The sequence below is a fragment of the Parus major genome, chromosome 12 (genome assembly GCF_001522545.3).
Source record: "Parus major isolate Abel chromosome 12, Parus_major1.1, whole genome shotgun sequence".
Lineage (NCBI taxonomy): Eukaryota > Metazoa > Chordata > Aves > Passeriformes > Paridae > Parus > Parus major.
The window spans coordinates 19,370,373-19,386,458 of NC_031781.1; the positions used below are offsets into that span (position 1 = coordinate 19,370,373).

Genomic DNA, 16,086 nt, shown 5'->3' on the forward strand with positions numbered 1-16,086 from the left:
TGGTGACAAGGATCCTCACCTCAGGCAGAACAGGAATGCTCCAAACCCCCAGAATTGTGTGGGGCACAAATAGATGAAATAGGAATGGAAACAATGAAATGTTCATCACCAAGTGCAGGTTTTTAAAGGGGAAGGTAATTCCAGCCCTCTGTGGGCCAGAGCTGTTTCTGTGTCACAATTCCCAGTGCTGTCCCTCCAGCAAGCTCTACCTGCACAACCCCAAAGCAAGGCTTGTATTAAAACCGATCCCCCATATGGTGGCAGCCTTTTGAAAGGGATGGGGAGAAACTCCCTCCATTGAGTGCTTGTTTTAATGCAGCCAGAAAGAAAAACAGAGCGTGTGCAATGGCTCTTCTCAAGTCCATGGGGAAAAATGGGCATCTCTGAAACACTTCCACGGAAACCTGAGAGAGGGAGAGGCTTTCTAATTCCTTGCTAACAAGATTATTTTGATTCTTGACCTTCTATCAGGACAGGAGTGGTTTGAATCATTTCCATCACTTGTCAAGTGCTTATAACAGTCATAGTCTTAGATAAATATAATTTTTACCTTTGTATAATATTCTTTTCTATTTTCATTAGAGTAAAACTACATGTCAGGCTAAAAAAAAGAGGTGAAATTTCAAATGGGCAGTGCAAACATGCAGTTTTAATGTACTGAGAGATGTAAGGACACAAACCCATAAACACATAGCCAAAACCAACCAAGTGTGCCTGCATTTACAGATATTAAAAATACCAGCTTCATTAGCAAGGTGAAGGCTTTGTGTGATTCCCTCTGGAGAGCTGCCAGTATAACAAAATATAATCAATATTATAAATATAGGACCCAATATAACAACTCAGCTCCCACTTCTGTTCTCTGTGATGTTGTTAATGCCTCAGCAGAGGCTGCACGGTGATGTTGGAAGAGTTTGTTCCTCTTCCCTGAGCTGTTTCTGCTGGTATTCAGCAAATTCCAACATGAGGTGTTGAGCAGAGTCCTCCTTGTTCCCAGCAGCTTTTCAGGAGCCCAGAGCCCTGTGCTGGTAGCTCCTCTGCTCTGGCTGCTCCGGGCAGGGAACATCTCTTTGCTGGAGATTAAATCCTGTAAATCAGGGCCATGAACTGGAAGGCACGCCAGGGAAAGTGGGGCTGACTCCTTTAACTGCCCACTGGGCTTTGCTCCTTCCTCCTCCAAGCCTCCAGTGCTGAGGAAAAGTTTCCTGGGAAGTTCTGTCCTACTGGGGGGGTTTGGGGCTGTCCAGAGGGGCTCTTTGCCAGCCCTGCTCTGATGGAAAAAGGGCTTCCATTTGCTTCAAATTGACTCAGTGCAAGGAAGAGTTTTCTCTTCCCCTTTTCCCCTTTGCTGAGTGAGTGCTGCCCAGGAGAACCACTCAGCTCAGATGGGCAGAGACAACAAAGCCCCAACACCAGGGCAGGGTGACACCAGTTACCTCCTGGCAGGGAGGAGCAGCCTTGCTCTGGCATCCAGGGAAAACACCAGGAGAGCTTTTTGAGGGCAGGTCTAGAGCTGTGGTGGCTGGCAGTGTCTTTCTCAGTGCTGCCCTGGAATGACCTGCTCCTGCAAGCTTTTGTCCCCCAGGGAAAAGAAAAGAGGAGGGAGACAGGAATGTCCTGGTGACCTGAAGGTGTGAGGAGCTCCAGGGCTCCTGCAGTGCCAGCTCCACCTGCCTGGCACCCTGCTCCTCCTGCACAGCTGCTCTGAGGGCAGGGCAGGATGGAAAATAGGGCTCAGGAATAGAGAAATCCAGGAAAAATGGAGAAGGGACTTCACACAAAAGTGTAGAGTGACAGGAAAGGGGGAATGGTTTAAAGCTGGAAGTAGTAGGTTTAGATGGAATGTTAGGAAGGAATTCCTGGCTGTGAGGGTGGGCAGGCCCTGGCACAGGTGCCCAGAGCAGCCCCTGGATCCCTGGCAATGCCCAAGGCCAGGCTGGACATTGGGGCTGGACACTGGGACAGTGGGAGGTGTCCCTGCCATGGCTGGGGGACACAAATGATCTTTAATGTCCCTTCCACCCCAGACCAGTGTGAGATTCTATGAATATCCTGAGTCAGGAGGAACTCCCAGAGATCACCAAGCCCAGCTCCTGGCCCTGCACAGGCCAGCAGTGCTGGGTCCCCACCCAGGGAATGGAGTGATTCTTGTCTGGACCCCTCTGCCCCTCTTTGTGCCCAGCCCCAAGTCCCCTCTGTGCCCAGAGGGAAGAAATTTGGTTTCTTGGCCTCTCTCCACCCTTGGCTGGTGGAAATGCAGTGTCTGTGCTGACTGGTGGCTCAAAGAGTCCCAGCCTGCTTATTGTTTTAGAAATAAAGATATTAGCATGCAAATGACTCTGGGAGGTGTTTCTTCTCATTAAAGAATGGAGATCATTTGATAAAAGATGCAGAGTGCTTCATCTGTAAAAGGGTTCAGCAGATTTGTCTTGTCTCCACGGCTCTCTCACCACCAGAGCTCGGGGAGTGCAGCAGGGAAAGCTCAGGAGACAAATGGTTTATGACACACGGGTTACCTTTACTGTGCAAGGTGGGCGTGAAATGTTTTATGGGGAGACAAAAAAGATGATGGGCAATTAACTACAAACTCATGCAGCAGGTTTATCATATGCTCAGCTCATCCATCTGTGTCTCAGTCTCCAGCAGACTCATGAGTTTCATCAAGAAAACCATTTTCAAACTGGCAGAGCAAAACAGATCGGTTTTGCCTCCGAGCTCCACCGAGGTTTGCAGTGCTTTTATCATATGTTTATGGTTTACAGATGCAAAATACACATGTAGGAGAAAAGAGGGGGGCAGATGTTTCTCCCCTCGCAGGGGGCATGTTTTGAAATATTTCTCAGCCAGGGAGCAGTTCTGCAGATGCTGGTGTGCCTGTGAATGGCTTTCCTCAGATTAGGGGGGTGGAATCCTTTGGGATGAGATGCTGAACACGGTGTGGAACTGCACTGAAATTCCAGCCTCTGTCCTGTGATACTGAAAGAATGGCTCAGGGAATCGGAGAGGAAGGATGAGCTGCTGGTTAATGACTGAATTGGCCTGGAAAAGTTGGTGCTGCTTTTGCCTCTGCTGCAGGTGGTCTGTGTGACCCCCAGTCAATCCCTTGGTCTGGTTGTGACTTGGTTTTGGTCTGTAAAATCACACAGTTGTGGAATGGTTTAGGCTGGAAGGACCTTAAAGCCCTCCCAGTGTCCCCCAGCCATGGCAGGGACATCTCCCACTGTCCCAGGTGCTCCAGCCCCAATGTCCAGCCTGGCCTTGGGCACTGCCAGGGATCCCCAGCTGCTCTGGGAATTCTGTGCCAGGGGCTCCCACCCCCAAAGCCAGGAATTCCTTCCCAATATCCCATCTACCCCTGCCCCTGTCACTGGAGGAGTTCCCCTGTGTCCTGTCACTCCATGCTCTTGTAAAAATCCTTTCTCCTCTCACTGACTCCCTTCAAGCCAGAATAATTGTTGTTTTTTTGATCTGTTTGTGCTAAATCAGTTGATACTTCACAATTGCCCCCTCAATATTGTGCCAATGAATATCTTATTGGAGACATTTAAGTACTAATCTTATATAAATAATTTTTTCCTTCGCTAATTAGTCGGACGCCGCCTTGCCAGATTGGTTAAAAAAAGATATTGATTTTCAGAATCCAAGGTAATTATTTTTATCCTCTGAATCTTCAAGGGCCTCTCCTCTTTTCAGCCTCTAAATGTAAGTGCTCCACAAAAAGCACTCAGCTCTTCCCTGGGGAGGGGATGGGTGGAGTGGGAGCTGCTGGGTGTTGGTGGCACAGCCCTGGGACGGTGGCTCTGTCCCTCAGCCTGCATTAGGGGAGAGCCCAGCTCACAGGGGACTGCCCCCAATCCCTTTGATAAAGAATGAAGTGATTCTTCGCTTCCCTGGGTCTGCCACGGGGTCACTGGTGCACAAACAGCTCCCCACAGCTCCCAGCTGTGCTTTTCCACGCCATGCTCCACTTTCCTTACAGGAAAATCACTCCAACAAAGCAGTGCCCTAATTTTTTATTAATTTGCAGAACATGTGTAGGTTTTTATTGCTTTAGAAGGCTGCTGCTGATGGAACACTCTGCAGCTCTGAGGCCCCAGCCAGTGAAATCTGCCTTTAAATCCCCTCCCTGGCCACTCAACACTGCTGGGGGAAGGGAACTCCTGGAGGAAGATATTGGCCTTGTGGACTTTGCTGACAGTCCATAAATCACAGTTTTGCCTCCCAAAGAGGTGCCACAAAGAGAACAGATTAAAAGAGATTAGTTCTGCCAAGTGACCCGAAGAGAGAATTTACAGCTCCCCTCTGCCTGCCTGGGAGCTGCAGGATGGGGGTTCAGAGGTCAGGAGAATCCTCCTGCTCCTCTGCCACCACCAGGAGCTCTGCTGCCCTGGGGAAGGGACAGGGAGGGGTCAGGAGAGCCTGGGGGGTGTTCTTCCAGCTCTCTGTTATTTTTGGAAGAGGTTCATTTCTTATTTGTCACCATGTTTGCAATCTCTAGAATCAAACTCTGCTGGAATGGGTTGGGTTGGGTTGGGTTGGGTTGGGTTGGGTTGGGTTGGGTTGGGTTGGGTTGGGTGGGGAGGGACCTTCAAGCTGATCCCATCCCACCCTTCCCTGGCAGGGCCACCTCCCTCGGTGTGAAACGTGCCCAGGTGATGGTGGCAGATCCCTCAGGACACTCATGGGAGGCTCAGGGCAGCCAGGGGAGGAGGAGGAGGAGGAGGAGGAGGAGGAGGGCTCACCAACAACCACCAGTCATCAACAGGGTTTAGCTTCAAACATCCCCAGATCAGTGCTGCTGCTGCTGGTTGTGGTACCCTGCAATCAGGACGCTAAAAAGGCTGTGGAAAACTCAGATTCCCTTTGGGAATCACAATGGGGAATCATCCCTGGATTCCTGCTGGTTCCTAAAAGCTTCACAAGCCTGATTTTCATGGCTCAAAGCTCCCCTGGACTCAAACAGGAGCAGCAGGGAGGGGTGAAGTGCAGCCCCTGCCAGAAAACACCTGGGAGAATGGGATAAAAGAGTCAGGAATTGTGAAGGAACGAGGGAAGGGAGAGCTTTTACTGGAGAGTCCCAGAGGGAGTGGGGGTATCACAGATTTGCTGCACTGAACGTGGTTTTTGATCTGGCAGAGCAGAGGAGCTTTAATCCCTTGGCTCAGAGCAAGAGCCATTAACTCATGGAGCCATTCCCAGCTCAGGTGAGACCAAATGTGCCTTAATTCCCTCCCTGCTCCACAAAAAGCAGGAAAACCCTGTCCTCGATGGCCAGACTTTAATCATGCCTTGCACCAGGAGCCTGAGCTGTTTGTCTGCATCCCTAAAGAGTGAGATAAATGTACCTGCTATAATTTAACCTGAATTTTACACGGGGAAAATGCCTTCCATTCCAGTTTTGCTCCCTCATTTTCAACAGCAATTTCCTATTTTCCAATAAAAATGCAGATATTTGATAAGTCCTGATAATGGGATCCTGCAAATCTGTCAGTGTAATGATTTCTCTGCAGTCTGGAAGGTGCCACTGTGGTTCTTATTTTGATCACGGGATGCTACAGACAGAAAACTTACTGGAAAAAGAACTGAGCCTGTGGGAGAGCACCTTTCCCATCTTCCTGCTTCCAATATTTTGTGTAAATTCTTTGGAAAACCCTGTTTTTTACATTATTTTAAAAAGGGAGACAAGGTGTGGAAGTTTTAATGCTTGTTGTTAATAAACAAACATTAAAATCAGAATTTAAATAGAAATATCATTGTGTATCTTACAATTTTAAAAAGCCAGTTTATTTCTGCAGTCACTTTGAAATACTTGGAGATAATTTTCCTTTCATATTTTCCATTTCTAGTCTATCATGCTCATGAGAATTACTTGATAACCTGAATTTCCCAGTGGTTTATTTATCTGTGCAGGTCTGGAGAGCACAGGTTCATCCAGAAGTGTCTGTTTTGCTCAATGGGACATTTGCTCCCTCCCAGAGATGGAATATTCTGTCCCCATTTGACTCACTGAAGAGAATGAAATGTGAAATAAGCAGGGAAAGGGAAGCTATTGTGATAAAATATGAGATATTTGTTAATGTGCATCATACACATGTTCAGAACCTCCAAAAGGGAGGAAAAAACTTATCTGAATTTAAGATTGAACAAATTTATCTAAATAATAAATGTATTTATAAATTTAAATATTTATTTTTATTTATTTGTTAATATTTATTTATTATAAATTTTAAATTTATTTATATTTTTAAATTATTTAATTATAAAATTTAATAAATTTATCTAAATTTATCTTAATGTTTGAGTAAGTGTTCCCTCCTTCCTCAGGAGGAGCAGCCTCTGACAGCCAGAGCAGAAAATAATGTGGGAAGGGTTCCTTCTGTCCAGGCAGGGCTGGCTGGGACAGAAATGTGACATTTGGCTAAAACTCAGTGGGACAGGGCTGGGAATAAAACACAAATAACCAACCCTTCTCAAGTAGCCAGCTGAATGTGTTTTAAAGTAATTAATTGCTGGTTAATTGCTGGTTAATAGTCTACAGGTTATTAGCCTGTGTAATAAAAAACAATAAAATCAAATACAATAAAATCAAATACAACAAAATCAAATGCAATAAAATTCCTGGGTATTTTTGTTGCCACAATGTGAATATTTGTGTCTGGACTGACAATCCTGAGGCAGCTGCACAGCTTGTGCCTGGTGTGCAAATCTCAAAGAGGTGCTCATCAATTTTATAGAAACAAGAGCTGGCACTGGTTCAGTGAAACAATTGAATTGAGTGAAAATCCTGACGTTGGGAAGCTTAATTAAAATAACTGCTGCTGGAAAGTGCGAAGGGATGGGACCTGTAGATGGAAATAATAAAAACAATTAGAAGTGTGTAAAGGAAACTTTGCAGCCTGCTGGTTTTCCCATGGTCACTGCAGCCCTGGGAATATGGCAGTGGATGTTGGGGCTCCATCAGCCGTGCTGGGATAACTCGGGAAAAGCCTTCTCCAGGATGTACAAACTCCTCCTGAAGCCTGGAGCTGCTTCCCAGGGAGGCTCTGCCCACACCTGAGGAGCTTCTGGATGGAGAAGAGCAGGATGGAGCTGCAGGGTGGGAGCTTGCAGGTAAAATCCAGATTTTCCTCCGGGCTGCAGCCTTGGCCATAGGGAGGAGCTGTGCTCTGCCTGCGGAACGCTGAGAAAAGAGAGTGCAGACATTTTAAAGCCAATTCTGGTTGTTTTTCAAACCTGAGCTGTGCTTTTGTGTGTACTTGGATATCTGAAAAGCCTAAATTAGCATTCAGAGAGCTGTTGGCAATTTGGAGGCCAGATTTTGCTCTTATTTCCCTTTGTACAAAGCAGGAACGCTCAAGGAGAATTTGGCAGCGCACCCAGGACAGATTTGGGCTCGTTTTAGCGGAGTTTCTAGAACGGCTTTGCTCTTCTCCAGGCTGGTGCTTCACTGGGGCAGCGCTGGTTCCTCTGAGCTCTGAGCACATCCCAGCTCCTGCTGGTCCTTCAGTGGAATCCTCACACTCCTGAGCCCTGCATCACCTCGGTGCTGCGGTGTTTGATGCTCCCCTGGCTGCTGGGATGGATTCCTGGTGTCCTGTGCCTGCTGCCAGCATCCCCAGCGCTGCTGAGATCCCTGGGACGAGCAGGAGCCAGCCAGAGCCTCCCAGGAGCTTTTCCTGGCCTGGGTTTGTTCATTCCGTGTTTGGGCTGGAAAACAGAGAGAGGTTTTAGAAGCAGAACAGAGTTGCTGCAGCAGAAAGGAGATTTTGGAAGTTTCCAGCACATGAATCCCTGGAAGTGTTTGGGGCCAGGTTGGACAGGGCTTGGAGCCACCTGGAATGATGAAGGTGTCCCTGCCCGTGGGTGAGGCACTGGATGAGCTTCAAGGTCCTTCCAACCCAAACCATTCTGGGATGCTGTGATTCTATAAAATCAAAAGCTGCAGATGAATGAGCTTTTTGGCACCTCCTTTGTGTGTTTTCCTTTCCTGTTTTGCTGCAAGGAGGATGGAGGATCTGCAGCCGTTCCCGGTGCAGGGGCCGAGGTTTGGCTCCAGGATCCAGGGAAGGTGTCACTCACAGGCAGCTGCACGGGTTTGCAATTATTTTGGAAAATGTTTGGGCCCTGAGACCCAGACCCAACAGACTGAAAGCCTGTGGGACACGGAATGGCTTTGGAGCCCCTGAGCTGCCGTGGGCAGTGCCAGCACCCCCATCCTGCCTGCAGGGAACAGCCACAAGTGCTTTGTTCCTCAGTTTCCCCACCAGGGACTAGAAACATCCCTCATTTATAAGTTTATTTTCATTATTCAGAAGAAAGGGATAATTTTAAAGTTCATTATCATGTGAAGTGTTTCCCTCAGTGCAGACACAGGGCCCAGGTTTGATCACTGCTCCTGCAGTGAGTCCTAAATGGAGAATTAGTGCAATTAACAGATCAGGCTTTGTTTTCATGCTAATAACAGAGATTCTGGCTCCTCTGGGTTATCAGAAAGTGCAGTGACTGAGCCTCTTTACCCTTTCCTATCAGGGTAATGAATTCTGGATCAAATGCCGCTGTGTTTGTATCTCTGCAGCTCTCACTGGAGGAAAGAGGTTGGGGAAATATTATTGTTCGAGCAGTTCAGGATTAAAAAGGGATGAAAAACTTTTGTGAGAGAAGAGGAATATGTTTAATTTAGAATTTGTAATCCCCTGGGGTTCTGTGCAGCCCCTCCCAGGTTCTGTGGGAGAGGGAGACAGGACCTGCTGCAGGATGTGCTGTGATTAATGCCCTGCAGGAGCCTAATGGTCATGGAATCATTAATGTCTGAAGGGTCTGACACGGCAGATAATTCCTCCCTGCTCCCCCTGCCCTGGCAACACAAGATTTAGACTTGCTGATGCTCCCAAGGAGCTGCCCCAGCTGCAGAGTGAGGCCCAGAGATGGAGGGGATAAGGTAAATAACCTCTCTGGCCACGGGCAGCTTATCTAAATGAAAACGCCCTGGAATCTCTGCCATCGCTCCTGCCAGAGCCCCTGTTTAAAAAGGAAAATGAAATGTTGGAGTTTGCAATTTCAAGTGGGTGCAAGTATTTCAGCTCCAAAAAAAAAGTAAAAATTAGATGGTAGATTGTTAAAAAAAATAAATGCTTCGGTGCCCAAAAACTCCAGAGTGCCAAATCCCAGATTTTATTCAGAGCAAACAAAACCAATCAAGGCCTTTCACAGGGTCTGAATGGAAGGGACCCACCAGGAGCTCCGAGTCCAGCTCAGGACCAGCTCTGGAGTTCCACCTTTGTGGTGGGAAATGCCAGCAGTCCCATTAAAGCTGTTAATTCCCAGCTCCCTGGAATGATGATTCCTTTTCCCCAGGGCAGCAGCAGGGTGCATCAGGTGCCCACAGCTCCCACCAGGGAAATAATTAAAGAATGGATTTTTAACTTGAATCAAACTTCTGTTACTTGCAGACTTGTCTGGGGCATAAATTGGAAATCAAACACCCAACAAGTTCCTTCCATCCCTGCTGAAAGGCTCCAGGCCTCATTTAGTCAAGGCTCAGAATTAATTTTCCTATTAAATGAATGCTTTCTTAAAACGAAGGGGGAAAACGTTTTCACTGATAAGATTGTTCTGTGAACCATTCCTAATGAGCTGCTGTGTCATTCCCTTCTGCCTCCTATTTATCTTGTTTAGATCCCTTCAGTTTGAACTATTCCAGTCCTTCGCTGCCTGCTATGAGTTTGTTTTGTTTTATTTTAACTGGGAGCTTCAAATACTTTCATAAAGCTGTTAGAAAGTGAAATATTTAATTTATTTCTTTATATACTGGCATTTTTTTTCAGGTGAGTGGATATAAAATATATATATTTTAACTTTTTGATCTATTTCTCTAAGGTTTATAACCTAAATTTCCATTTCAATACGTGGCCTTGCTTCTTTCCCAAGCACATTTTCCTGGGAAAGTGCTTGAACTGCAGCCTGGCAGCTGTAGGATCACACGTGGGGCTGCCTTTAAGGTGATTTTTATATAAACAAGGGGTTTTTTTTGCCCAGCTGAGGCAGATTGTTACTGGATGTTGTGCAGTGTGGTGAAGGGTGCCCAGCATCACCAACAGGCAGCAGTGGGGCCTGGCAGCTCTGCATTCCCTTCACAGGGTGAAACACTCTTGTGGATAAAACAAACTCTTAAACTTCTCAGAAAACATTTTCTGAGATGCCTTTAAAACAGGAGAGATGAACGCTGAGGGGGAAAATATCCCTCAAGATCAGATGGAGTCATTTTCCAACGCTGCAGGCCAAAACAAGGCTTTTATTGTGTGAGTGGCTCATTCCAGGTGACTCCCAGGGCCCCAGACACCTTCAGACATCGCTGGGATTGGGAATTCTTTCAGAAATATCAGAAATTTGGTGATCCTGTGGGATTCCCATGGCCAGGCTCTGTTGTAGGTGGGGTATTGCTATTTATCCTTTTTGTCCAGCACAGTGCACCCATTTCCTGGGCTGTGGGAACAGCTCAGGCTCTTGCTGGGGGCTCTTGGTGTTTATTGGATTTGTGGAATCTCCCTCTCCTTTAATCCCAAATTCTGGAAGCAGCTGATCCCCCACAGCTCCTGCGGGTGCCCGTGCCTGGCTGGGGACCACCAGCAGCAGCCTTCACCCCACTGAGACTCCCCTCAGCCTCCAGAGATTGCAGTTAGAGCTCTTCTGCTTCCCAGTGTGTTTTAAGGAATTGAACAAATTAGAAAAACTATTGAAGCAAGAGCTTCCCTCTGCCTCTGTCAGGTAACGCCGCGCTTGGAATTTATCTGAGGAAAGAAGAACTTCACAGCCCAGTGATTCCACTTTTTATTCTTTCTACACTGTGAAGTATCATAATATTCTTTAATAGTGTCATACTTATATTTCACGGTCTAATCCACTTTTCTCCTCCGTTGCCATTGTATTTTATCCAGCTGGAAGTCTGGAGCGTGCTCACCATCAGCTGCTCGCGGCGTCGGGAGGCAGCGCTCAGCCTTTCATCAGGAATTGTCTCCTCTTTTTAAACTGAAACACTGCAAACTTTGTGCTGTAAAGAATTCTAATGTCCTGTGCATAATGTACATTTTCTTTACCTTTCCCATTATCTGCCTCGCAGCAGAGCACATTTGTCACTGGTTTTCTTTCCTCGTGCCTTATAATGAGAATCTCGGGTTTGGGAATGTGCTGGGTCTGTCCTTTGTGTCTAAACTGTGCCCTCTATTTCTCTCCCCCTCTTGGAGATAAAAGTGCATTCTGCTGCTGTTGCAGTTCCAGCTGAATTTGATCAAGATAGAGGAACTGACTCATCACCTTTTCCCCAATCTCTGGGAGCTGCTGTGGCACACGTGGCCCGGAGGAGCCGGACCCGCCGGGCAGGGGCTGCTGGCAGGGAACAAGGGGCTCTGTTGTTGTTTTCACCCACGTTAACTCTCCTTTGGATCCTGACTCTCTTGATTTTATCTTTTATAAGTGGAGAAAGAGGGGAAAAAGCTGAGCTGATGACTGGGAGAAGGACACGAAGTGTAAAGCTTCCTCCCATGTTTTCCGTGCCTAATGGGCTGGGACAGTGGTTGCTCTCTCCAGGGAACTGAGCCGGGAGTTGTGCTTAATTCTCTGTCCCAGGCAATGCTGGATCCTTCACAGGAGTTGCTGCAGGCACCACTTTTCCTCTGCCATGACAACAGGGCTCATGAGCACGGCTCCACACTTCCCTTGTAACCCAGCTGGGATCAATGGGAGGTTTCCAAAGGGCCCTGGCTCCCTGCAGGGCTCTGGGAAACGCAGTTTAAACAGGAATTGAGATGGAAGTGTCCACCTGAGGAAGAGCTGCTTAACCAGCAGGGCCATGTCCTCCCTGCAGAGCCATCCCTGCGTGCAGGAGGGGCTGGCAGAGGTCAGCCTGGACTGACAGGGAACTGGGACTTGGGTTTTGCAGGGTTTTTGGGGCACAGCTCGGCAGCAAACAGCTCATTTTACATCAGCTGCTCTGCCTGGACTCTCCTGGGGGTCTCGTTTCCCTCTGGTCATTCCAGAGGTTGGGAATGGGGGAGTTTCCTGCAGGAGCACAGGGTGCTGGAGCTGCTTTGGGCCGGCACCCCAGGAGGAGCAGAACTGAGCCTTGTCCAGGCTGGCAGGGAGGATCTGCTTAGAGCAGAGCTGGGAGTGCTCTGGGGAGTGCTCAGAGGGATGGTGGGCTGCAAGGACAGGATGGGAGAGGATTTTAGGGGATCTTCCATGACCTTACAAGCATTTCTCCTCCCTTGGCTCCACGGGGTCTGTTGCCTGCCCCAGCTCCAGCCAGGGCAGTGTTGGGACACGAAATCCCCCACGAGTCTGGGGCAGAAGGGAAAGTTTTGTTTTGTTTGGATTCTGGCCTTCCCAAGCAAACTGGAGAGTTTAAATCCATACAACTGGATCTGCCTTTAGTGGGCCCATAATTGGATGTTTTATCCCGTGTTTTCCTGCTCCTCACAGTGGATATTTTTCCCATACTGCCATGACATTGGGTTTGTGTTTTCTTTTCTTTTTTTACTTCACTCCTTTACCCCTCATCTCTGCTCCTCTAATTTTATAAATTACTGAAATGATAATTTTTTTCCCTCCCCAGTGCTGGGGCTGAGCATGATGAAATTTTCCTGTGGAGATGTGGATCCTGTGTTTTAATTACTGCTCAGGCCAGGTGAGCTGATCTGGGCTTTTTCCAGGAGAGCAGCCTTGGCTCTGGCAGGGCTGCTCTGCTCCCCAGCACTGCTGTGCAGCATCCTCCACCTCAGGTGCCTTCTGAATTTCAGGCAAACTTCTTGAAATCCAGAGATTTTCCCCTTTGTTTGTTTTGCTTTGCTGGGTCAGGGGTTATTGCTGCAATCTCTGCTATTGCAGGGAAATTTAAATGGGGTTTTTCCCCTCCTACTGCAAAAATCCAGGAAAAGCAAGTGTGGAGGGGAACTTAGAAAGGGAAAGGAAAAGCTGTTGTGTTATGCAGAATAATTTCCTTGTTTCTTTTATCTGCCTCTTGAGATTAGAATTCTCTGCCTTTATTTTTAGCAGCCAGGCTGGTGGCAGGAACAATTCCTTCCCTTGGCTTTGTCAGTAGGTAAATAGCACATTTATTTTATTTAAAGCAAAGTCTGGATGCACAGGAAATGCACCAGTCCTCTGAGGAAAGCCTGGAGAGCTGGGAATGCAGGCACAGCTTTCCTGTACTCATAATATTGCCATTAACACTGAATTCCTGAACGCTGGGTTTTATTTAATGGCAACTTTGTGTTTGAACAGATGGGGCTGTGTAATGTAAAGACAATCAATTCTCATACAAAAATGATAAATGAAGAACAGGAAAGTGTATCATATTTTGAAGGATTTTAAACATATTTATCTCTGTTACAGTGAAGGTTCTTCTAAAGAATAAGTGCTGATTAAAGCGGGTTTTATCACAGGTGAGCTGTTTTCCTCCCTTTCCTCTCCAATAAGTAGAGAAATGTTTCCTTTTAGTTTTGATTTGTCCTTTTCTAACCCACCAAATCCCACTTGTGATTTGTGCTTTATGGAAATAGGAAAGGATTAAGTGACATGGTGGAGCTTTAGATGTTGTGCAGCAAATCACACTGTCACAAACTGGAAGAAAAACTCTCAGGAATGTGAATTTACATGGAGTTGGAGAGAGCTCTTTTGGGTTGCAGGGTTTAAACATGATTATGAAAGGGGGTGGAGAGAGGCAGAAAGCAAGCAGAGAATCAGAGGAATGCTGGGATTTAAATTTGGGTTATTTTCTATTTAAATCTGCAGGCAGATTCTCCTGAGGGAAAGAGCCCAGGCAGCTCTGGCTGAGCCCATATGGAAACTCTCCTTTTTCCTCCCCACGGGAATGTGCTCTCCAGAAATTCCCAGTATTTATTGCCAGCACTGAGGGAATTAGCACAGGTTAAATCAGGCCGTGGTTCCTCGGGCAGCTCCTGGGAGGAGGAGGATGAGGAGGAGGAGGGGGATGAGGATGAGATGAGGATGAGATGAGGATGAGATGAGGATGAGATGAGGATGAGGAGGAGGATGAGGATGAGGAGGGGGATGAGGAGGAGGATGAGGATGAGGATGAGGATGAGGATAAGGATGAGGATGAGGATGAGGATGAGGATGAGGATGAGGATGAGGAGGAGGATGAGGAGGATGAGGATGAGGATGAGGATGAGGATGAGGATGAGGATGAGGATGAGGAGGGGGATGAGGATGAGGATGAGGATAAGGATGAGGGTGAGGATGAGGATGAGGAGGGGGATGAGGATGAGGATGAGGATGAGGATGAGGATGAGGTGGAGGATGAGGATGAGGAGGGGGATGAGGAGGGGGATGAGGATGAGGAGAAGGCCCCAGCCCCAGGAGAGCCCAGGCTGAGGGGACAGGAGGTGACAATCTGGGAGTGGGGCAGGAGCAGGTTGGGATCCAGCAGAGCAGCTTGGGCTGAGCAGGGTCTGTCCCACTCAGGGCAACCCCTGGCTTTGCTCAAGCCCTCAGCAGGGCACAGGGGGTTTAGAGGTTTTTATTGCTGCCTCCATCCCTTGGCAGGAGGGAGAAGCGTTGGAAGGTGATTCCCTGCCGAGCTCACAACAAACACAGGGCAGTGTGTGATGTTTGAGTGTCTCCAGCACAAGGAAGGGTGAAATGCAGGATCTGGGAGCTCTGTGGCAGTGCCATGGTCACCTGGAGCTGGGGAACCCTCCCCACGGAGCCTGAGCTGATCCCGAGCTTTCTGTTACCCTCTCACTCACCTTGGCAGAGAGGTTTATTTCCTGGGCAGGCCTGACCTTGCTTTGCACGTAGGATCTGAAATTGAGAGTTCATCCTGCAGCACAGGATTGTGAGGAAAGGGATCAGGGCTGGCGTTAAATCCTGCAGAACGTGTGGAGCCTCCACCAGCAAGACAAACCCAAATCAACCTCCCAAAGCATTTCAGCTCCCAGCTCTTTCCATGGGCTTGGTTTTGTGGAGGCTGAGAAGTGGAAATAACTCCGAATTCCCCCTGTTTTGTAAAATAAACAAGCAGATCCTGTGGATGTGATGCTGTGTGTCACATCCTGGGTCTCAGCTCCAGCTCCTCGGGGTGGGGAGCCTTTGATGTCGTTCCAGATTGTTCCTCTCACACGGCTTTGTCTGGGAGGGGAATTCCTGCCTGACAGCAGCTCACACTCCCACATAGCCACGCTGTCAAAATATTACATTCTGCCCTAAATTATTTGGTAGCAATGGGAAAAACACCTGCTTGCTGAGAACACTTTTCCTTTTCATTATCCGCAGGAATTTGGGGGGAGATGGATTACTTAAAATGGTGATGACAGCCCTGTGCAGGAGCAGGGAATCTGTGATTCTTCTTCTTCTTCCACTCCTTGACATCGGGGTGTGTTGTTGTGATTCCCTTTCCATGGTGTGGGAGCAGCTCCCCGAGGTGGAGGAGATTCATCCCATTATTTATCCACTGCATCCTGGAGCACACCATGTACAGAACCTCTTTGGGCTAACGCTGCAGCAAAGGCTGCTCTTTAATTATAAATACACATCAGATAAGCAGGCAGGCAAAATTGACAGGAGCAAAAGGAGAGCAGGAACGGGAGGAATGCCTCGGAACCGCTGTGCTGTGGGAAGTTTGGAAAATCCGTGTTATAATATTTGGAGGTGTGTTTTAATTTGATTGAAAAATGTGACATTTACATTGACAGGCAGTGCCATTCTGAAAAGGCATTTTTCTGTCTGACTGTCTAAACTGTTGCTATGTAATATTTATATTTGTCATGTGTTTTTCTAGATACAGGAGTTCTTTAGATACTTAAATTTATCACATGAAAACCCTCTTAAAATTCTTACATGTAGCTTTTAATAGTATTTGGTGATGTATTGTTGGTTGGGGTTTTTTTCAGATGATTTTTTACAATATTTTGGTGTCTGTGAAGTGAAACACACGAACAGGGGCACTCTCTGGCTTTCCTGGCTGATCTAATCCAAGAGAGGAGCTGAGCTGGCTGTGCTGGGATGTCAGGCAGAGAGCTCCTGCCAGGATGGGGCTCCTGCCTGGGGGGGGACGTGGGAATGGGGGATCTC

At 47.6% G+C, this 16,086-nt stretch overlaps 1 long non-coding RNA gene across 1 annotated transcript in view; it reads left to right on the forward strand.

Moving 5' to 3' along the window:
• The first annotated feature begins 12,157 nt into the window (after positions 1-12,157).
• LOC107210070 overlaps positions 12,158-16,086 on the forward strand; it is a 7,549-nt gene continuing 3,620 nt past the window's right edge. The window contains exons 1-2 of the long non-coding RNA XR_001523828.2: positions 12,158-12,679; positions 13,387-13,436. This is a non-coding gene — a long non-coding RNA (uncharacterized LOC107210070). The remainder of the gene's footprint in view (positions 12,680-13,386; positions 13,437-16,086) is intronic.